Source organism: Falco rusticolus, chromosome 5 (assembly GCF_015220075.1).
Source record: "Falco rusticolus isolate bFalRus1 chromosome 5, bFalRus1.pri, whole genome shotgun sequence".
NCBI classification, from domain to species: domain Eukaryota; kingdom Metazoa; phylum Chordata; class Aves; order Falconiformes; family Falconidae; genus Falco; species Falco rusticolus.
In genome coordinates this window covers 15,702,869-15,726,961 of record NC_051191.1, presented here as the reverse complement: position 1 = coordinate 15,726,961, position 24,093 = coordinate 15,702,869, and the positions used below count along the sequence as shown (strand labels likewise).

At 44.4% G+C, this 24,093-nt stretch overlaps 2 long non-coding RNA genes across 2 annotated transcripts in view; one reads left to right on the top strand and one right to left on the bottom strand.

The window, feature by feature from the left end:
• Positions 1-24,093, bottom strand: part of LOC119147975 — a 64,459-nt gene that overhangs the window by 17,249 nt on the left and 23,117 nt on the right. The gene's annotated exons all lie outside the window — the stretch shown is intronic.
• LOC119147977 lies at positions 9,901-21,580 on the top strand. The gene is made up of 2 exons (XR_005104259.1): positions 9,901-17,166; positions 17,351-21,580. It is a non-coding gene; the product is annotated as an uncharacterized LOC119147977 (long non-coding RNA).

Genomic DNA, 24,093 nt, shown 5'->3' with positions numbered 1-24,093 from the left:
GGCCTGCGTTCCCGTCATTTCCTCTGCGATTACTTCAAGAATTTTCAGTAAAAGTCTCTACAGGATGGGATGGGCTGTTTTGTCAGAGTGAGATTTGAGCAGACCAGTTTTCAGTGAGGTCCTTTTCACCCTGCAGCCCTTGGCCAGAGCCTGCAGACCTCACCTCCCCAAACCCAGCACAGCCTTGCCCAAATGACGGGTGCATTGAGTCCCACTGCGGATGGCAGAAGGGACCGCTGACGCTCCCTGCAGGAGGACAGGCTTTTGCTTTCATATAAGAAATAACACTAAGACCTTGACTGCTGACAGGCAGTCCTGATGGTGTAAACATAAATCTCCAGGTCACTTACTTGACAAGGGCAAGCTTACTCCTTCATAAGCAATGAAAACATGAAGGCATTTGAAACTTTCCAACCAGACCTTTGCTTTCCCAATCCCTCTCCTTTTGGCCTCACATTTTAAGCAGAACAACAGCTTGCAAAATGAGCAGGAAACAACAGCTCCTTCCTGCTGCACAGCCCCAGCCACCCGTGCGGGGAGCTTGCCTGCTCTGGGGCAGGGTTTGGGTGTCAGCCAGTGCTGACCAGCATCCCTGTCTGAATCACAGAATCCTAGAATAGTTTGGGTTGGAAGGGACCTTTAAAGGTCCTCTAATCCAACCTACTGTCACTCTCCTGTTGCTACTGATGTTGAGTAAAAGACTGAGAGACAGGTTACCTCAGCTCAATCCCAGTAATCGCAACAGAGCAGCAGCTCTATTGCAGCTGACACAGATAATGCTTTTTCATTCAATCGTTTCTAAATCCTCTACATTTCACATATCTCTTCAGATTTTCTGGGCATTTAAAATGTATGCCTGACATATGACAGCACAGAGTAGAAATAATGATCTCAGTTTGGGATATTTTTAGATAAAATCTTTCAGGGAATAACCCTAGCTTTTAAGGATGACACTACTATTAGCTTATTGTTTTTATCTGAGAGCCCCAGACATCAAATAATCTGCACTAATCCCATCTGATTGATGGTGCCCCCTACGTATTTGGAAACCAAACCTGAAGATGGCATTCAGAATAAAAGTTAAATAATTCAGTTAGATATTTGCATTGTGCTGATGAACAAAGATAATTTCTTGATGTTCAGACATGAGTGAGATGCATGAGAAGTTTTCAATTGGATTAGTTTCAGGTGAGCTCCTGCATCCAAGCAGGTGTGCAGAAGTAGAATCTATCCCATAGGGAGAAGAACAGCCACGAGCAGGTTGAAACTTTATGGGTAAGAATCAGAGACCGAGGGAAGGAAGGGAACCGTGTGGCTGGTGCTCCCTGCAGGCCGCCCCACCAAGCGGAGCCACTGACGAAGCCTTCCCACCGCCGCCACAGCAGCATCGCGCTCGCAGGCTCTCGTCCTGCTGGGGGCCTTCAGCCACCCCGAATCCGCTGGAGCAGTAGCGTGGCGAGCTGCAGGCGATCCAGGAAGCGCATTAAGGATAACTTCTTAGGCCAGGTAATGGCAGCCCTACCAGAGGGGACACGATACCGCACCCGTTGGTCCCCAGCGCAAGTGAGCTGATGGTGACATCAGAGCTGGAGGCAGCCCGGGCTGCAGTGACCATGCACTGCTGCAGTTCGCAGTCCTGAGGGATACAGGTCAGGCAAAGAGCAAAGTCAGGACCCTGAAGTTTAGGGAAGCAAACTTCCAGCTAAGGAGTTAGTCAACAGGACTTCTGGGAAACTGCCCTCAGGGACAAGGGAGCAGGACAGAGCTGGCACATCTTTAAGAACACTTCCCATATAGCGCAAGAGCTCTCGATCCCCAGGTGTAAGAAACCAGGAAAGGAAGGCAAGAGACCGGCATGGCAGAGCTGAGGCCTGCTGGGCAAAGGGCAAGGAGGCGATGCGCAGGCAGTGGAAGCAGGGACAGGCATCCCGGGAAGAGCACAGGGGTGCCGCACAGCTGTGCGGGGATGTGGTTATGAAGGCCAAGGCGCAGCTGGAGCCGAACTTGGCGAGGGACGCAAAGAACAACAAGAAGGGCTTCTACAGGTAGGTCAGCCAGAAAAGCAAGGTCAGATGAAGCATACCTCCCCCGGTGAGCAAGGCTGGCAAACCGGTAACAAGGCACGAGGAGAAGGCTGAGGTACTCCACAACTTTTTTGCGTCAGTCTTCACCAGCAACCTCTCTTCCCACAGCTCTCAAGTGGAGGGACCGCGAGACGGCGGCTGGGGGAGCAAAGTCCCTCCTGCTGAAAAAGATCAGGTTCGTGACCACCTGAGGAACCTGAACATACCTCAGTCTACGGGACCTGACGAGATGCATCCCAGAGTCCTGAGGGAATTGGCTGATGTAGTTGCCAAGTCACTCTCCGTGATATTTGAAAAGTCACGGCAGTCAGGTGAAGTCCCTGCTGACTGGAAAAAGGGAAACGTTGCACCCATTTTTAAAAGGGGTAGAAAGGAGGGCCCTGGGAACTGCCGACCTGTCAGCCTCACCCCATGCCCGGGAAGATCATGGAGCAGATCCTTCTAGAAACTATGCTAAGGCACATGGGGGACAGGGAGGCGATTCAAGACAGCCAGCATGGCTTCACCAAGGGCAAGTCCTGCCTGACCAACCTAGTGGCCTTCTATGATGGAGTGACTATATCAGTGGACAAGGGAAGAGCTACAGATGCCGTCCATCTGGACTTGTGTAAAGCCTTTGACACAGTTCCCCACAACATCCTTCTCGCTAAGTTGGAGAGATATGAATTAGATGGATGCACTGGTCAGCGGAGGAGGAACTGGTTGGATGGTGGCATCCAGAGGGTAGTGATCAATGGCTCAATGTCCAGATGTCCCTCAGGGGTCCCTATTGGGACCGTTGCTCTTTAACATCTTCATCAATGACAGACAGTGGGATCAAGTGCACCCTCAGCAAGTTTGCAGATGACACCAGGCTGAGTGTTGCAGTCAACACACCTGAGGGACATGATGCCATCCAGAGGGATCTGGACAAGCTGAGGAAGTGGGCCCATGTGAACATCAAGAGGTTCAACAAGGCCACGTGTAAGGTCCTGCACCTGGGTTGGGGCAACCCCCAGTATCAGTACAGGCTGGAGGATGAAGGCATTGAGAACAGCCCTGAGGAGAAGGACCTGGGGGTGCTGGTGGATGAAAAGCTCAACATGGCCTGACAATGTGCGCTTGCTGCCCAGAGAGCCAGCCATAGCCTGGGCTGCATCACAAGAAGCGCGGCCAGCAGGTGGAGGGAGGTGACTCAGCCCCTCTGCTCTGCTCTGGTGAGAGCCCACCTGGAGTCCTGGGCACAGGAAAGACGTAGACCTATCAGAGCAGCTCCAGAGGAGGCCACAAAAATCAGAGGGATGGAACATCTCTCCTGCAAGGAAAGGCTGAGAGAGTTGGGGTTGTTCAGCCTGGAGAAGAGAAGGCTCCAGGGAGGCCTTATAGCAGCCTTCAGTACCTAAAGGGGGCTTATAAGAAAAATAGGGACAAAAAGAAGGGCCTGTAGCGATAGGACAAGGGGTAATGGTTTTAAACTAAAAGAGCGTAGATTCAGACTAGATATTGGGAAGGCTTTTTTTTATAATGAGAGTGGTGAAACAGGTTACCCAGAGAGGTGGTAGATGCCCCATCGCTGGAAACATTCATGGTCAGGTTGGATGGGGCTCTGAGCAACCTGATCTAGCTGAGGATGTTCCTGCTCATTGCAGGGGGACTGGACTAGGTGACCTTTAAAGGTCCCTTCCAACCCAAAATGTTCTATCATTCTAGGATTCCATGAGACGGAATCTGTTAGGGGAAGGGAAGGCACTGTGCGAAAGACTGACTCCATCAGAGAGCATTTGTTTGAGGAGAACTATAATAATGAAGCAAAGAAATCAGAAAGGTTCGAACTCTTTTCAAGCAGAACCCACCCATCCCCAGCTTTGGAGAGGAGAACTCATACTGCAGAGGAATAGAGGTTTAGTCAGCACAAGTGAGAGAGGATGGAGGGATGACATGGAGTGGCAGGACTACAGCAGAGGTTTTTAACCTCAATACTGATCTTAGTGTGCATGTGCATCAAAGGTCCCTACTTTCTGCTCCTATGTAAAATACATAAAACCATGTCTCCTGGCTGAAAAGAGCAGAGTCAAGCCATGTCCTTCTTCTCCACGGCCTGCCTCCTGGAGTCCCATTGTGATGGTTCTACCACCTCACTGGATGCTCCTTATCTTGGCTCTTAAAAAGCCCATGTGGGGGTGCAGTACTGGGCACTTTGTTATTTTCTGGGCTTTCCCCTGCCCAAGGGTGTCCTGTTTGTGAGGATGCCAGAACTCCTTCTCCTGTTCTGCCCATAACCTGCCACCTGAAGGGCCTGGCTTTCTGCCTGGGCAGCTGCAAAGAATTAGCCAGCTAAGGTTCAGTCACACAGGGGAAGAGTGCAGGAAAGACAAGACTTCTTTTTTTTCCATTCAGTCCACTTGAGCTTCAAGAAACTCTGGAATTAAAGCCCTAAGTGGACGTGTTGAAACTGATGGTAGGGTCAGTCCAGTCTGTGGCAATCCTGGTTTCACTGGTACAGATTTGCATCACTACAAAGGTGTCTTGAGAGGCCCTAGTGTTTATTTCTTCCCTGCATCCCATACTGGGGATGTTTTTGGTGGTTCCTATCAACTTACATATATTCCCCAAGACTTAAAATGCCTTTTTTTCCATTACAGAAGACTTTAGGTATTCTCCCAAAGGAATAACCTGTTTGCTTCAGATGGTTTTGCTCATTCTGAAGTACACTGGTTTTTCCCAATGTCAAGCTGAACAGTATTTTGTGCATAGAATTTTCCTTTCTACTTCACTTTCTCGCTGTACTGGTACTCACAGATTTGAAGTATTTGTTTGGACAAAGGCATTTTAGAAAGCACATTACCCATTCATCCTCAGATCATTGGTCTTTGTAATTCACAATGCTTCTGAGACTTGTAACAATTCAACACTGGCCTTGAAAATTTCTGGAGCGTCCAAACATTCAGGAGTTCCAGAAAAAAGCCAAATTATAAATCATTCCCCACTGAAAGGAAAGGCTTCCTTAATAATTTCTATAGGATTATTCTTAAAATCTTTCCTGGAAAGGACCTCAAAAAGTATCCCAGGCCACCACTTTCCCCAAGACAGGGTCAGCTATGCACTCCAGATATGTTAAACTCTTCGCCAGTTCCAGCAAGGATAATTATTTGCTTATGACCAAGTCAGAAAGTATTTCTCTCTAGACAAAGCAGTGGATTATTTCTTGCCCTTTTACTGATTATTTTTAGTAGTTCTCAGATTTCATTTTCAAAGTGGACGGGAATTGGTTTGAGGTGGATGAATTATTCCCGCATACAAAGGGATTCAATTTCATGCCTGGCAGGAAGCGTTATAAACTGGAAAGGGAAACCAACTTGCCAAGCAGAGGGAAACACAAACTTTGCTTCTTCTTCCACTGACTTCTTCAATGTTGATCAACATGGACACCTCCACCCACCTGTCAGCCGGCTAGGGCTGATGCACAAATCTGCCCCATGGTCTGTCCCCTTGCCTACCCAGCATGGCATTAATCCAGGACACTCTTGTCCTCCTCCCGAGGTCTTCCCAGGCCAGTGTTAATACCAATACAAACCTGCTCTGAGGATCATTGCTGTTATTAATACCACAGAACAAAAGCAAGGGAAGATATACCAGACAGTGGACAAGATGGGGAGAAGTGTACATCCTTGTACTACCACAGGGAATGTCTTCATAGTGTTCCCACTCCTACTTGCCATCCTCCTAGTGGCCGCATCCACCCTGACACAAATAATTTACAAACAGACAACATAAAATGCTCTCAGTAGCCTGTTGCTTTACGGGAAATAAATAATGACATAATTGCTCAGTAATATCTCATAGAATTCATACTAATTGCTTTCACTGAAGCTCCAGGTTTCCTTATCAAACCTGCTAGTCTGAAATAAGCGAAAGTCTATAAACCAGTAAATAATTAGCTTAGAAAATCTCCTTCTTGCATCTCCTGGTGTTCCTTTTACCCACAGCAGGGAATGGTTGAGCGGGAACTCAAGGGATTTCTGCCAAGAACTTGTTTGTGCCTCCTCGATACCCACTTTACATCAATTCAACAGGATTAACATCAAGGGAAAAATGAAGCATGTGAAAAATGCTTGACAGAGAGCAGGGGCTGGAGGCAGTGGGGACAGCCCGCAAGCCAAGCCGGGCTCCTGCCACAGCAGGAACAGGGGCTGCCATGGCAAGGGGGCAGTAACCAGGCCCCCAACCCCATTCCTGTGGGTAGGGTGTTTTTGTAACATCTTTGCATATTTGTGCTTCTTTGCAGGAAGGTGCCAAAGGCTGGCGCTTGGGTGGGAGCTCCCACCTGAAGGAACCACCACTCTCTGATGTGCTTCAGTCAAGTCCTGCAAGGAACCGCCACAAGATGCTCTCCCTGAGAAACACCTGCCTTCTCCCACTCCCCTCTGTGGTTTAATTAAAGCATTTTAAGCAATTTCTGCTTGGCAGCTTAGCACTGCAGGAGCTCTGTCAGCTGCAAGACCTTGCCCTAGGAGTGCAGCCATTTCAGGTGTTTGCCTGGGCATCAGGGCCCACCCCTCATTTATTTTTACCAGCTCAAACATGCTTTAACCCACAAAACCTCCTTAATGAGGCTGAGCATTCTTAGCAAACCCTGCTCTTTCAAGACCATGCCTGTACCTTATCTTTCCAATCATCTTGTTTTCTGAAAGGGCAGGCCCCAGTGCCTGCCTGTAAGCATGTTTGTTTACACAAGCGATGCTGGTCCTCAGCAGACTTCTCTGTCTTGCCTCAAAACAGCCACTGCAATGGTACAGCTGAGGGAGGCAGATGGGCGTTTTGCCCCTGGCAAACAGTTCATGTGCTTAAGGAGGCTGTGCAGCCACAGGTACTGCCATCTTTCCCATTCTACCAGCCCGTGTGGGTCAGTAGTGATGGGTTTATCAAGCTGGTAGCCACCCCGCTGCCTGCCAGTAACACAGAGATACGCCTGACGAGTGGTTTTCATCAGTCGTCGGCATCTGACTTACAGTAGATGGAAACAGGACAGCAAGTCTCTACGTGAGGTCCTGCTCCTGGCAGAAAGGTTTCCCTTCCCTCCCAGAAGCTGATCTGCAGCAGGGGCCTCCTGCAGCAACCCAGCACCGCAGGGCAACGCCAATGCATTTGGGTGTTGGGACAACTCCTGCAGTGGTTACCCTGCTTCTTCACACCTCTTCTACTGCTACCGCACTATGCTGAAGTACCTGAGATCCAGAGAGTTATCTGGGCAGGAGACTGGTCCTGTGCAGCTGCAGAGCATCCATGTACTCCAAGGAGATCTGAATCCCCTGGGGCAGGAGGAAAGCCAAAGCAGCTGCAACACCTGTCCCTCTGAGGTTTCACCCACACTCCACAGCTCCATGTATGCAAATTAAAATTAACTTATTAAAGTAAATTAAACTTGTTGAGACCATTCTCTGCCAGACAACAGCCCACGCTCTTACTATTGTAGTCTCAGCCCCCAAAGCAGTGTGGCTTCACCCAGGCTGCCCACTGGGAAGGGGACCTGGCACATGCCAATTCCCAAATCTTACCCCAGCCTCATTTGGGAGACCATCTTTGCCTCAGGCTAAAACCAGGCTAGGAACCACTGTGCCGGTATAGCCAGCTTAGCTCCTCTCCACAAGAAAGCTCCCTGATACTGTTTAGTTTGACACAGGACACTTGTCCACCCAAATTTACCTCCCTACTGGACCGTGAAGCCTACAGAGATGAGGTTTGACCCTGAATTCAGTGGGAGGTGACCCTGTTAGTTCACTGTTCTTAACACAGAGAAAACATTCCTGTAGAGATACGTTATTTGTGAATTTCTCAGATCAACCTCGGTCTTAAAAAATCCAATTTCATCAATTAGTGTGACCAAACTTCCCCTCCTGTAAGATACCTCTTTATATATGAAACAGCCCACCTGGCTTTCTCCACATTTGGGACAAAAGAGGTTTGCAGCTGACCTATAAAGTATGTTATTAACTTACACCTTGCTTTGTTTCTCCAGAAACCAGCCCCTAGGAACACAGACCAGCCACCGCAGAACAATGGCCCATGGTACCCTGTGCTCCCTCTGGGCTCTGCTCTGTCCCACGGGTAGCTCTCCACACATGTGACTTTGCTTTCAAAAGAAGAAGCATCAACACCACAGAAAGCAGTTACCCATTAGGAAAGGCTGTTTATAATTGAGGCATGATTAATCCTTTGAAATAAGTTACAAGTGTTGGTTGATGGGTCTTCTAGCACAACCCTCTATTTCTATTTCACTTCAAATGGTAGCATGTATGTTGAAAGCACTGAATACTGAGAAACAGAAATACTTAAGCTTAACAATGGGTTGAATTATTAAATACATTGTTAGTTATTTAATCAGTTACTATAAATTTTAGAAGTGCTTTAAACCCCTGAAATGTAAAAAATAGCTAAAGAATGTAAGAAGGGCTGAGTCTTCACTGTCTTTCGCACACTGTACTTTTAATAGCAAAAGGAGCTGCCATATCAGTATGCTGCTGATATGCAGCATATCATATGCATATGCATGCATATCAAACATCCTTTCTGTACACTACCAGTTGCAAAGGTATAAAGATGAAGGGAATTAAGGTCACCGAAAGAGCACATTTTCCCTTGTCTCCACACAGCTTCCTGCCCTGTGTGCTAACTGCGCTTTGCATAGGGCTGAGACACTTCGCTGAAAACTTCTGAGGGAATTTATTTTAATAAACAAGTTCCATTTTTAATAAGGATGCTAAGATGTTTGTTAAATGCTGTGGGCAGGCAAACTGATGGCATGAAATCTGAGAAAATATATGTATAAACCAAATACCCCCTGGTATTACAGAGCCGGGAGAGGAGCGATTTTCAGTAGGATTTGGGCAAATCCCCCAATTATTAAAAAAAAAGCACCAAATGACTAACACTGACTCACTGTCTTGGCATGATGTAGGTAGGTTTCCTACTGTTATTTATAGTTGTGTTGTGTTCTGGTCTGGTTATGACATGCTGTCAGTAGAGAAATGGTTTGAAATATGTTAGCCTGGGGTCCAATAGTTCTTTTGTACCATTCTGTGTCCTACAAAATAGGTTGGGTTTTTTTTTTAACTTCCTCCCATAACTCAACATTCAGCCACCCGTTTTCCTCCTGCAGCCCCACATAATCCCCACAGTTCCTATAACTTGGCTTGCTCGCACTAGTGGCATTCAATTTACAGGTTTCTTTCCCTGCTAGCTGTCAGGTCCTGTCTCATCCTGGCTACTTGCCCCAGGGAGGGCCTCTTTCTTATCCCTGCCAGGAACAGGAACCCTTGCAAAGCACAGAGGTTGTCCTGTTTTGTCTTGCCAATCCGCAACCCAAACCCCAAGTTTCAGGACAGTTTGTTTGGAAAGAACACACTTTAGCCTGCATTTATAAAAGTGGTCAAGTACTTCAGGAGCCATTTTTTAAATGAATTATGTGCTTAACATGGTTTCTAAGATCATCCAACATAAAAGAGCAGCTGTTTTGGCATTATAGGATGTCCAAAGTGCATAAGGAGACTTAATAAAGAGCAATGGTATGTTTTGCTTCATCTTAAAGAGCATAGTAAGGTGTTTATATGAGAATGAATTAGTTGGCTAAACCAGAGATAAATGCAGGGAATTATACGTTAAAGTACATTATACAGAGAACCACTATGCTTCAGAGCCCAGTCCCCCACTAAATGCTCAGAGGCAGAATTCAAGCTTATTTTGTATTTTTCCTCTAAGAGGCTTCTTAAACGTTCTTCTGAAACAGCTGATACCAGCTGTTCTATAAACAAGTTACTGCAATTCTATGCATTGGGTTGGATTTTAATCTCCGTTTGAGATTACAAGAACTCATGTGAAGTGATTGCACAAGTCTTGATTCAATATTTAAGGTAAGTAATATTCTAGATAAAAAGGCAGGAAGGACAGCCTGTGTTCTGTCAAAAAGAGTGGTGGACTACAGCATCAGGGGATATCCTCCTGCTAGGTACAGATGCCAAATATAGATGTGGAAACCTTGTGTTTTTATTTTCACAAAACCCATGTTGCCCTAATCCACCTTTGAATTAAAAAGGTCCATTTGCTCTACCACAGTACGGGCAAACAGGATTAATTGGTTAATTGATGACTTAATGAAGTATCATGTCTTCAAATAGGTGCTTTTCTGTGTTTGGGAATCAGTTTCAAGGTCATCTAGCAACTGGTAGTGTCACATACAGAACAGAAAGAGCTCAGTCTGACAGTAGTGTATCAACCAAGAAAATGTTGATACAAGGTGATGACACACTGCCCTCCTGAATATGCAGATAAGCCTGCATCATATTTGGATATGGAAAGTGCAGTGCTGCTATCAGAACCACCTGACCCCACCATTTTAGAAATTTAAGTGAATTAAGGTCACATAGCCTTGGAGAGGAAAGGCAAAATGTATTGACAATGAAGTATGCCTGGTATATTGTGGGCAGTTTCAGCTGAGTCACTTGGACAACAGGGCAGTAAATCCCAGCACTGTGAAGAGCAATCCCACCTACCTATTTTGGAACTGTTTGTTTGCTTAGCGCTTTCCACACGGAATTTAGCAGGGATGCCCTTTCACCATTCTGCTACACAAATCTGGTGCTTGCGAGGTTTCTGCCAGTTCCCAGAACATAAACTTTAAGTCTCAATTACTACATTTATGCTATAGTTTCCTTGGGTTTTTCATGCAAGATTTTGTAACTACAGTGCTATTTAACACTGCAAATATCTGTAAGTCTTTGGGAGAAATGCAAGTCTTTACAACTTGCTGCACAGAGTCATATTACTTCTATGGTTTATAAACTTATTTCCTCTAACTCCTAGTTCCACTGCCCAGAGGGTAAACCGCTAGGGTTAATTTAAACCTTTAGCTTTACTGCATGCTAACTTGTCCCATTTCAGGTCTAGCTACGTGTTGCTGGTTGATGAGTCTGGTCATAATTTAGCTCCTTATTTTACGTCTAACCTTATTAAACAAGATGTCTTGTTTACATTCCGTTGGAGAACATTTCTCATGTAAAGCCTTTATAACTCAATTGTCTGTCAGATGAGATTCATTTGCTTCTCATCTTGGAAACAGAGCCCCCAAATAAATGAGATCTACCTGGATCCTAATGAAATCATAACAAATGTTGGCATGCAGTTTCTTTTATTTTCCTTTTAATTATTTAATGTCATAGAAAAATAAGCTTTTAGGTAATTGCTTTTAGTCACAGTTGACTTGTTAGAGTAAGATGAAAAGCCTAACTATTTTCTTTTTTTAAGCAGACTGTTAGAAATCCAGATTTATGTCACAAAACTTGAGGTAGTTCTCTCTCACCTAGTCTTATGGTACCTGAAACGGTTGGTCTCCTCTCTCGTCCAGTAGGACAGGAGAAATTTAGAGCTGTTTAATAGACTACATTTCCATCTTTGTTGCATTTAAACTGTCCTCAAAGTCCCGTTACTGAACAGAGTGTTGTGACAGTATTATTCCAATAGGAGACAAACTACATTCACTAAGCAGCTTTGATGGAGCTTGGGCAAATTATTACCTACAATTCCTCTAAGCCTCCTCAGTTGCTCTGAAGCACAGAGACACTACATTTTGTGATACTGTATTTCCCAGGAATCCTAAGACAAGCCCCTTGGTCTTAATAGCACTGAATGCAGGTTAGGTGCCCACTTCACAGCTAGGCACCCCTCCCCCCGGTCTTGCCCGTGGGCCCTGCAGTTCCCAGTAATCACCCTGAGCAAACAACGTACCAGAAGTCATCTTCATTCAGTCTCACGGGTCATGATTTGATGGAGCTGAAGCTGGAGCAGAGCCTACCCCAGCACATCTACAGGCTTAGACTGAGGACCTTACTCAGCAAGTGCGCCCTTCACCACACCACTGATGAGCGAGGGCAGTCACCTGCGTGCAACCACTTGCGGGGTCGTGCTGTGAATCAGACCAGTGTTGGGCTTCTCTGGCTTTAAAAGACAACCCCACCCTGCCCCCCAAGTGTTCTGGTCTTCAGTGCTGTTTGTAGGGAATTGTGTTCATCCAGTACAGTGTCCCATAGCACGGAGGGAGAAAGAAGTCTGTGAGCTGGTATTGCCATCGAAGTCCCCGCATCATCACATTGCAGGATGACTTCTGCTCTGCCAGATAGTTCCCTGAAGCACCCAAGGCATGAGACACTCTCTGATCCACCCCTCCACAGACAGCATGGACATCTCACTACTTGTACTTTCCCTGTACCCAAAGCTCTGGGGCTGGAACATCTAAAACATTCCAGTGTGGGAATGCTTCCTGGGGCAAGTTCAGCTTTCCTTTTGCTCCATCTGATGATATTTTAAATTGAAAGGGTTTTTCCTTCTAACCATACGGAACAGTCCAGGGTGAAAGAAGGGTGGAGAAAATGTAAGAAACAAACAACTTTTTCTCATAGGATTTCTTACTTTCATCCTACTTTAAAGTCTCCCTAATAAATAGTTCTTGTATCCAGTACCAAGATATTTCAAAAGGACAAGCTAAATTTTTTCCTTATGCGACAGTTACTGAAAAGCCTTTTTTGAGTATACTTACTCAATGCATGCTGGTATCTTACCACGTGCATAAATCAGATATTCCTCAAGGTGTACGTGTCAGAGCCAGGAAGAAGGAGCGTGCCTTTGATCGCACAGCTAGCACATCACGTTGAGTTTGTGCCTCACGCTGAAGCTGCTGACATGTTGAAAGTATTACTGTAAGAGAGGTCAGTCCTGGGAAGTAAAGCAGCATCCTAAGGGTATGTGGGATCAGACCCCTGCTTCTCTATACCAACATACAAGTTTGAATGAATCCAAGCAGAATAGTTCAAAGGTTTGTTAGATCAGAGCAGTCTGTCAGGTGAACTTGGCTAAGATACTTCCATTGCTGCAGTTAACCCCATCATGGAAGGAAGAGGTTAATTTACCACCTGGTTTGCTTGGACATAAAACTAATCCCAAAAGACCTCTTTCATCTGGGTTGGGGAGGGGCTAACAAATTAAGACATGAACTTGCACATCTGGCTGCACAGTGGGATGCTTTAATGACTCTGCTTCTCCCCCTTCTTCTATGCAGGAGTGTTCACAATGCCAGCACACGGACCCACAACCTCCATGTGTCACCATGTTTATCTTGTTCAGGAGACTGGAAAGCTGACAGCAAATAAAGCAGATACTCCAGACGCTCAATAATTTCCCGTTTCACATGTAAAGTCAGCTCCCAGGTGCAGACTGCTTCTCCTACATAACGCTTGCCAGCCGGGCTCCTGCAAGCAGGTACCTCTTGGGATGGGGCCTTTTATTTTTCTCTTTAGCCTGCTGCCATATGTAATCAGAGGACTTCTAGGAACACCAGCCATTTCAAACCAGGCTTAAAACTAGTTTGTACTGCCAGAATTGGGCAAAACTTGTCTATAGGAGTTAAGGATTTGGCCTCAGTACCTGCAAGTAACTGAGCCATTCTCTGCAACAACTGATTTCTCCAGCCAGATTACCCTTAAATAAAATAAGAAGCTGAGAGATAACGTCCGATAGTAAGGAAACCTTCGTATCAGTGCTATTGATAAGCCTGATGTCTTGGAAGGAAAAAAGCAGTGCATAAAACTATTCTGGCAGAAATATGCATGTCTTTTCCCAGAAGGGTGACTTTCAGTACAGACCTGCACGGTTCAGGAGATTCAGACAGTCAGGGTCTCACTTGCGATAGCAGCTGAAGTTCCAGCTAAGTTCACAGGAACCACCAGGCTGGGCGTTCTGCTTCGCTCTGCTTCCTTTTTCTAATGATTCCCCCAGTCTTCAAATTACAGGTCAGTTGACTACTGCCAGACCTATCTGGAAGCCTTTTTCTGTAACAAATCACCAGTGAATAGCAGCTGCTGCCTCCTTTAATATGCCTCGTGTTTCATTCCTGATAAGATAGAATGATTACAAACTTGCAAAACTCTCAGGGCTGAGAACAACTAACCCTTATTTACTCCATAGATCCTGTGCCTCCTTTAATATGCCTCGTGTGCTTCATTCCTGATAAGATAGTATGATTACAAACTTGCAAAACTCTCAGGGCTGAGAACAACTAACCCTTAGTGACTCCATAAATCCTGACAATTACCACTGTAGTTACATTGGAAAATTCCTCAGGTCTTAATTACAGTTGCTTACAGCTGTGCACCCTCACCCCCCACCCCCACCCCACCCCCTCCAAGTGCCATCTGCCTGCAGCTGTGCCACCCCAGGCTCTGTGAGCTGATGAGTTTTCATAAGCAAATTAATTTGTGAGCAAGAAACCTCCAGGTGAAAGTGCTTCCAGGAAAGCAGCACTGGGGACATTATTCTCCACTGCAGAGCTGAGCCATTTGCCCCAACATGTCAGTGGAGGAGTTGTCTGACCGGAGACTCCCTCTCATCTATCTTGAGGTGTGATTTTTCTCTGTATTTCTAAACCTCCTCTACTGTAGCTAACACCCTTCTGTTCAAAGTTCCTAGATCAGAGAGAAGTGCGCTGTGTAGACCTGATTTTGCGCAGCAGCTTCAGCTAATGAAGGTGTTTTTGTGTCCTGTCCTGGGGCACGTTACTGTTGCTTTTGCCCAGGATGATGGTCTATAGCAGCAGCTCTTTCACTGGTGTAAGAAACTTCTCCAGCGTGGTTGAAGCAGTTGTGAAAACCAACCCAATTCTGCTATGAGCAAGTATGAAAACACAAGCCACAGGCAGACCAGGCAAGTAACAGCAGAGGGGAGACTGACACAATAAAGACAAACTTGAACAATTTTCAGAACAGGCAAGAGGGCTAGTTATCTAATTCACAACAGAGGCAAAAAATCTCCTTTCAGCAGCCTCTCTCAAGGAGGTATCTATATACCAGCAATTCTTACACTAGTTTTCCCAATGCTGCATTCCAATTCTCTTTGCCTAGGATAAGGAAAGTAGTATGCAAGATGCACAGTTACGTCCAAGTGCTTATGAGTTTCAGAGCTGTCCCCCAAATCCTTGCAGAATACACGTTCCTTTCCTAGATGTTACTCCAGGTGATAAAAGAATTATTTACTTTACAAAAAAAAAAGGGGGGGGAGGGGGGAAATGTAAGTATCTATAGTGAAAACCAAGAAAGAAATTTGAAAAACATAGGATGTTAGTTATATTATGAACAGTTAACAAATCATGTCCTCAGGAGAAGGAACAGACACTTAAATATGTTAAGCTGGGTTGCAAGATAAGCTCAAGAATGAATTGGTTAATGACACCAAACAGATTATTTGAACCACATCACCCCTTGAGCAACAGAGCCCCCTACTAACAAAGTCCTTTCCCCACAGAACATATGCAGGAAAAAAACCCCACCCCAAACACTGTACCTTTAAATGGAGACAAGGCTTGTAAGAAGCAAGCGTGACTAAATGTAATTGTTAACAATTGTTCAAAGTGTATAAAAGTTTTACTATGTGTTGAGAGGTGTGCTAGCTTTGTGGATTTACCACCCAGCACCCATCTCTGCGCAGACATGCAATAAACAAGTATCTCTACTGCGTGTGGGTCGGCTCTTGCACACCGGCTGAAGAACCCAGATTTGGGGTAACACAGGTACTAAGCCAGAATGATTTATTAGAGAAGGCTGGAAAAATGAAAGCAAAGACCAATTAACGGCATGATAATCGTATCAGCTCCGTTATATGCATTTCTCATCTTGTATATAGATTGTGTAACTGATCTCCCATACAGCTGAGCAGACATGTATGAATGGACAGTATTCTACAACTACTCAGGCAACCAAACCAAAACTCACCAGGTCTCCTTCCACTGCTTTTTATAAACCCAAATGCTGTCAGACCGTGGGAAACATGAGACATCACACACATCCTTGATCAGTCACAGGCTGATGAAGCACAGGGCAGCAAGTCTCATGCCTAACCCCTTCGTTCAGGCTAAAGCGAACAGCAAGTTCCTTTATGGAGAAAGATGGTTGGGCACAGCAGAAGTCACTGTCCAAGTACAGCAGCAGGGACACAGATTTGCAATGGTAGCGGGAGCTTGGAGATAACCGTCTGAGGCACATGAGCCTTTGTGAAAAAGAAAAATCAGCAGCCCAGCAGAGTGAACAGCTCCAATTTCAACCAGGACAGAAGGCGAGGCTCTTTGACACATCAGCTTAGCTAGAAATGGAAGGCTGAGCATGGTTACTGAGGTAAGTACTCATTTTTATGCCTTCCTGCAATGTTCAGAAATACAGTGCTGCACTAAAGATGTATGAATTTATCAATGGGTTTATCCTCCCACTAGAAGGACCCAGCCAACTCCAAGCCAGGAGGAAGCACTGTGTGACTGCAACATGTGTACACTGAAACACTGCAAATACTGAAGAACAATCATTCCCTGATGTATTATTACACCTTAAAATGAGAGCACAAACCCTTCCACAGATACTACATGGCCTGTAAAATCAAGACTAGGTATTCTCATAAAATACAGACTGTAATTGAAAGGGAAATTACTGACTTAATGAAAAAGTTAGCAAAGGTTCTACTGATTGCATTATTTGGGAAGTGAGAATAAAATCATACTCATACCTCCTGATCTTAACATTTATGATCAAAGTAGGCATCTTGTAAAAACAAGTATTTTGTTTACTCCTTTAGTTTTTCTTAGAGAATATATGCATAAAAGCCAGTTGATCTACACTGTGCCCACGGGGCTGTTTTGCAAAGGACATGAATAGGAGGAGACACATCCTCTCCTAAGCTTGGCATGGGGGAATAGTGCTTAAAAGCAGAGGAGGTACTTGGCCTGATAACAGCTACTGGGAGGATGTACCTAATTTGGAAATTCAGTAAATAATGATTAAATCATTAGGTAATAGTTCACACTTAATACAAAGTTATTAATACAGATTTTATTTTATTCCTCCCCGCCCCCCTTTTTACTCCCTATCCATTATCTTGCTTGTATCTGCTTGTCAATGGTTTTCTATTGGTTTAATTGCCTTGGAGTGCGATACTCTCATTACCTCACCAGTGTGGCATCCATATTGATGAGGACATAGCTTCCTAGTCATGACTGAAAACAGAAGTGATATTGAAGGAGGTGCCCACACCTATTCCATCCATCCCCGGCCACACATACTTACCTACTCCCTTCTGTCCACACTAGTGATTACATGACCACAGATCTGGCTATAAAATAACACAACCCTGCAAACAGAAGAGTTCTTTTCAACCAGAACACCACGAAGGGCCATGTGGGCACTAGAGTCAGTGCAATGAAGAAGGTCACGTATGTCAGTATGGTGAGAAATGATGGGCAGTAAATGTAGAGCATTAAATGCTGCAGACAGATTGTGCATATAAAAAGCAATATCCAGGAGAAGAAACAGTGCATTGAGAACAGCTTCCAGAGCCACATGGCTATAGAATATACAAAAGACATTCTTTGGCATAGCTGGTTTATTTCTAAGATTTCATAAAATCAATTAAATATCCTCCCCATTCCTTGCATCAAGACAAACACAGTAAGAGATTTTTTTGTTTCACCTTTTAATTCTTTTATCTTTATGCATTAGAAAATAAATGATCGGTTTGCAGTGCCAAAGGCCAGGTTTCTTTTTATTGTGAACATACAAGAGATTACTTGCATGGTTAGAATAAAAGATTGTCTTATTCATTACCGCTCTGCTCCTACAACACTTTGAGTTAGTCCTGGACTTCTGCATGGGTGTAGCTTGTGTATATTGCCTGGCTGAGGTCTAGGAGCTCTCATTTGTTCATTAATCTTTAACAAACAGTCCAACTTGCCAGGGTACTTTCACAGTAGCAGGCCAAATTCCATCTTTTTATTTCATTCTAGTGTAAAAAATTTTGGAGTCACCAGAGGGCACCATTACAGATAGCTTTGTAAGTTTCGCATAACCGATGCCCTAAGAAAGCAGATTTTGGGAAAAGTGCCTGTTAATAGTCATAGGAGTCCTCATAGGGATGGCAGCATTCGCAGGACAAGGGAGTATTTCCGTTTGCCCTTTCCTTAGACTCAGCACAGTACCACACCTAACCTGCACTGCAACAAATACTACAAAGAAAAATTCAATTGCAAATAGTTTAACTTAATTATAAGCAGATCCAAATCACAGAATTAGCAATTAATTAAAAACGTGTGCTTCATCTTCAGCCATCTCTTTTTCCCCACCTCCCAGTTCATGTATCTTGTCTTAGCTGTATTTATTCAGATGAATCTAACAGATTACGACAAACTAAAAGAAATCGCAAACCTTGTATGACACCATATTCCATCTGACTTTAAAGATTTTATTTCCAGTAAATGCTTATTTTTTTCTTCCTGAACGTGGCTTTGCCTCACAATCCGTTTCAGCAACCAAAAAAAAAAAAAAAAATTTACCTTCCTTTACCCAAAGGGATTTTAAAATGAAGAGTCAGTCTCGTATCGTTAACATACAGCCTCCTAGCTCTCCTTGCCAGCAGAGGAGTCTGTTCAGCTAATTCCCACACCTCTTCAGCCAGACCTGCAGCTATGTTAAGAATAAAGCAGTTCCTTTCCAAACACATGTTTTCAAGGACTTTTTTTTTTTTTTTTTTTTACAGTATCAGACTTAACATTATGACATCCTTTCCACTGATTATTGATAGATTCATTTCAACTCTATTCATGCTTATCTGGAAAGATGATCTTGCACGCAAAAGCAAATGTGGCAATAGTCAGAGCTCAGAGCTGGCCGGCCCCTAGATGTCCAGGAAAGTATTTTTGATGGATTTAAACCATTTTTTTTAAAAGGCAGGAGTTAACTGCTGCAATGCTGTGTAAGGATGGATGCACAAGCTAGTAACCACAAGCCAGCAACTCTGCAAGGAGTATCTATGTACACACTCTTACCTGCCCCCTCCCTTCTTCCTGTAAATGCAAGATAAAGTTACTTTTTAATTATGTCATGCTTACTATTGTGTATTTTAGGGAAAAGCATACACACACACACTTACTGTGAAACAGCACATTAACAGGACGTGAAGCATCAGTTTGGATTCAGCCTTTTACAAAGTATGTGTTGCCCTTGTATGTCAGCAGTATCAGTTCTTATATGTGCTCCATGCACACATTCCAATCCACAGACCTAGCAGGCCTATGCCAATACTTGCACTTCTTTGTTTTATCAAAACATGAAAATGTAACTGCCAGTCTTCTGGAAACCGTTACTACATTATTCACTGAGCAGTAATTCAAATGCTTAGTAAAACTAAGATGATCATTTACTCCCAAGTTGCTGGATTTGAGTATTTTTCCCCCCCTTCTCATATTTTGCTTTCTTTCATTGGGTAGTTTAGGACTAAATCAGCAAATGACCTTTTACCAGCAGCTACATCAGACCTGGCACTGTCAGGTTTTCAAAGACTGAGGTTAAGCTGCACAGCCACAAGGAGCCTTTTGTTGGTATTTTAAAGTAGGTAGGTTTAATGGAAGAACAACAACGACCACACACTTTGCTCAAATTATTAATGACAACATTCTGTGCTCAGGAATGGCTGACTTTGCTAAGGAGATTTGTCTCTGAATTAATTTACATTAGCTATTTCAGCTATGCAAACCACACAAGTGAAGTTGTGTGCCTTTCAAAGAGCTTCACCCAACACCTTACTGAAGATCCAACTATGCAGGTAAATTGTTTCTTCACCTCTGCTTGGAGCCTTTATCTTCTTCAGGAAAGGAAAAAGGAAGCACAAAGACTGTACTGGGCAAAGAAAGGGCACTTTTCACCCCCCCTTCTAGTACTCTGCAGATTCCCAAATACCTGTCTGGATTATTTTTCACACAGCATCAGGTACGGTCATGAAATGGTCCTTCATACTGAACAAATTAACTACTCATAACAGATGGCCCCCAGAGCAGACTGAAAACTTCCAAGGGTTGGACCTGCTCTGCTGGAAACAATCCTTATACCCGATTCCCCTGAAACTGCTCCAGCTCAAGCGTGAGAAGTTTTCAGCTCAGACCCTGATCTACCTGTGGACAAAAGCAATTTCTAGTCTTTACCAGGTCAGATTCAAGTACGCCATCAAGTACATGCAAATAACTTAATAACTTCAAAATACATACAAAACCCTGATTTGATCCATTTTGTTGTATCCACTCTTTTGCTGCTACAAGTAGTAACTCCTATTAACTTACACAGCAACATTAATTCTGTGGATTTCCACAGCATTTTTTGTTTGAAAGTATTTCACAGACATTACTTGCCCTTTACAGACACACCATGTCACGGCATTTTTGTGACATTCTGCAGAGAATGTAGAGAAGTACTACAAAACAGTCACATTGCCCAAGTCATACTATTTATCAGCAGAACCATAATCCTTCACTAATGAGCAAGTAGTAGAAACTATAAGAAGGAACAGAATTATTAAACAGATAAACATGATACACTTTGGGAGAGCCCACAGGGGTTTTTGTAAATTGAAATCTCTATCAAGCACTATGAGACTTCCTGGAATGGCTCAGCAGCCACAAAAATGGGGATGGTTTGCTTGTTAAGTGTATCTGAGTTTCCAGAAAGCTTTCAACCATGTTCCTCAACAAGACTTAAGGAAACAAAGCAGCCATGGCTTAAGAGGGAAGATCCTTCTAGCGTAAATAATTGCTAAGATCAGAAATGGGAGACAAGACAGTCAGAACCCACACTGGACCAAATTCATCACTGTGGTTCCCTAGAGACCTAATGTGGAGCTGTCTGGTACAGCACACCTGGAAAAGGGGGTGAACAAGAATATGACAGAGCTTACTGATAATACGAATTATTGAGGATGGTGAGAGTGAGACACAACAGACTGGACAAAGAACCAGTCAGTAGGCAATAAAATGGCAGACAGAATTCCATATAGAGAAATGTAAAGGTATGCATATGCACAAAAGCAATTTAACTTCACATATGCATGCCCATGTATGTGGCCAGACCTCACCATTAGCACCGAGAAGTGAGATATTTGGGTTACAATACAAGTCTCATACAGTTTCAGCTCAGCGCTCAACAGACATCACAAGGATGCTGTGAACAGTAAAGTTTAATACTAGCTCAGTGGAAGAATGGACAATCTTGGAAATGCAATTTGTCAAGGTTTGTTAAATGCACAAACCCCATATTCAGCTCAGGTTGTGAAAATGGTTGGAGGCTGGGACAGCAATAAAGGAAGAAGGATTTATACCTGCTCTGTTCTTAGGCTTTTATCAAGGCATCCACTTACGGTGTCTGCTGGAGGCAGCATCAGTATCAGCTACATGCATCTTGGCCAGGGCCAGCACAACCATTCTTCTATATTCTAGTTACTGCTCTATGAAACAATCGTAACCCTCAGGAGCTTTCACGCTGAGAGGTACCATTGACAGAAACTGCTATTTTGCTAGAAATGTCATCACAGAATGGCAGGTAGCCCAGTCTAAAACTGCTCTGGGTCAATAAACCTGAAATAAGCAACATCTTTAATCCCTGGAGAGCCAGTAAGACAGAAGAATGCTGGCAAGGCTAAGAGCTTGCTGCACATTATGCTTAGTTGTGTTTGCATTTTAGAGGTATCAGAAAGTTTGGGACTTTGCATCAGGCCAGAAAATAATATGGTATTTGTGTCCTTTGAACAATTTGAACATATAAGAACCAGTGGAATTTATTTCTTTAGGCAGCAAGCCACCAAAGGCTCATGTTTTCAGAGGTGTCATAGCTAATTAGTTCACTGTAAATTAATTACTCTTACTCTGGAGTTTGTGCTTTTATTTGTAGCCTGGTATCTGGAGAAATGAGGTATTTTCAGACATTTGCAGTGAGCAATCTGAGAAAGTATTTATGAACTAGACTTAATAAAACTAAACCTAGAGTTTGACTTCCAAGGAGGTAGCAGCACATTTTCCTGATACTATGCAGCGCAAGGAAGTGAATGATTATGAACATACAGCATAGTCTAAACCAAGTAAAATCTAAACTTGCATCATGTTAGCAGTCGGTGGAGTTTGAAATTCAAATTAAAATCTGGCCTATCAGAGAAATTTAATAGTTTGCAAACATAGCTACCTTTAAGTGAATCTAAATCTTATTTTTGTCTTTTGGAATACATGAGTTAATTTTTTTTCTGTTCAGAGCTTCATTTTGAATGGCTGCATTGTATAGCTGGACTGAAGTTTGCGAACCCATCAACAAGTTAACTCCTACACATCAGAACTGCACTGGATCACAATGTAGGTGCTCAAGCACACACCAGTCTCCCCACAAACTAAAAGCGAGGCTGGATCTCCTCTCAGCCTCTGCTCCTGGAGAGCTGCTTGCCTTGCAATGCTCTCAGAGAAACAGCACAAGAGGGCGCCTCATGCCTCAGATATCTGAAGTCTGACTTTCACAGTCTTTTCTGCAATAATATGTCATATTCCCAATGTCAAATTCATATAAAAAAATGATTGCGGTTGAGGGGGGGAATGGGAAGGGGCACAATAAATCCCTGAGCAACACCACAGCTGCATACGGTTTAGCCTCAGTTTTGCTATCCTGCTGAAAGCATTTTAGAGTATTTTTGTTGTCTACTAAATGAAGACTTGATTCTCTGTTAGCAACTCCTGGGTTTCCTAAATGCAAGCCCGCATTAACTTTTGTGAGGGAAAACCACCCCTGCCATACATGAGATTTAAATGGTAGGAAGCAGGAGAAACATCTCCAGAGAACAGTAAGACAAAAGCCAAAAAGGTTAAATAATTTTATGTCACATTTAGCCTGGCAACCACCCAAACCGTGGACTTTGGCAGATTGCTTGCTGGTTGTAACAGAAGCCACTTCCTCTGCAGCAACAGGCATATCAACACTATTGTCTGCTTCCTGGGGATGGGCTTGGGGTGCTTCAGTCCTCCGGGTGGGAGCTTGAAGCTGCATAATGTTGCTTATGTGGAGCCAAGTGACTGTAAAAAAAAAACAACCAACAAAAAAACCCCACCACAAAAGCCACAAACCCCCACCAGTGGCCCTGTGGGGAATTCTCCCATGCATACCTCGTCAGGAAATGAATCGGGTATTTTTCTCCCTGCCCTGGCTTCGGGCACTCTGACAGCTCCATTCAGCAGAGGGGAGGAAGGCTCTGCACAAGGTTACTCTACAGCTGCAGCTGACTCACACTGGAAGAGCCCCTTTCAGCCAGATTTAAGGGGACAAGAAATCTTCCAGAAGTTTTTCCAAGTTAATTTTAAGACGCCCATTCCTGTAACTTCAAAGCTTTCTGCATAATCACTGCTTACACAGTGGAGTCTGGCCTGGTGCAGACCAGACAACCTGAGGAAGCAGGAAGAGCAGCAGGCCGAGGCTGCTCCCCAGGGGTGCTGGGGCCACCAGCTCCCTCCTGGCAGCCATGCTCCTCCCTCTCCTGCAGCAACACCCCCAAGGAGAAACGGATCCATCCCTGCTACATTCTTGGGACACACAGGAGAACCAGAGAAACGAACCCTGCTGCTCTCCTGGTCCACAAAAGGAGCACTGTGCAAGTGGGACCTCCTCGGTGCTTTCCTGCTGTGACCAGCACTGCCTGGCCAGAGAGGCAGGGACATGTCTGAAGCTCCTGTTCCCCCTTTTCATTGCTTTGTTTGCTTTAGGAATAAGTATCTTCCCTATCCTTCTCTTCTATAGCTCCATTCGGGCTATGGAGGCACAGACAGAGTTATGCAGGCTCCAGCAGCTCACCCACACTAGGTGAAGACAGACAGTCCTGTAAATCCTGAAGACAGTTCTTTCTACAGAAGACAGAACGAGGAAGGTACCTCTCCCATCGCGTCACCTCTTCCTCCAGCTCTGCCCCCCAGTTCCATACAGAGAAGGCTCAAAAAAGGGACCTTCCGTTTGGATTTCAGCTGTCAGAGCAGACACAAAGTCTTCTCATAGGGGAGCAAGAAAGGCTTTCTTGCAGAGCTTCAGGCAGAGCACACCATCATGCCCCCCCCAGCAGCATGTGTGAGAATGACATCATTATGCTAATACATGAGACAGGAAGTGCA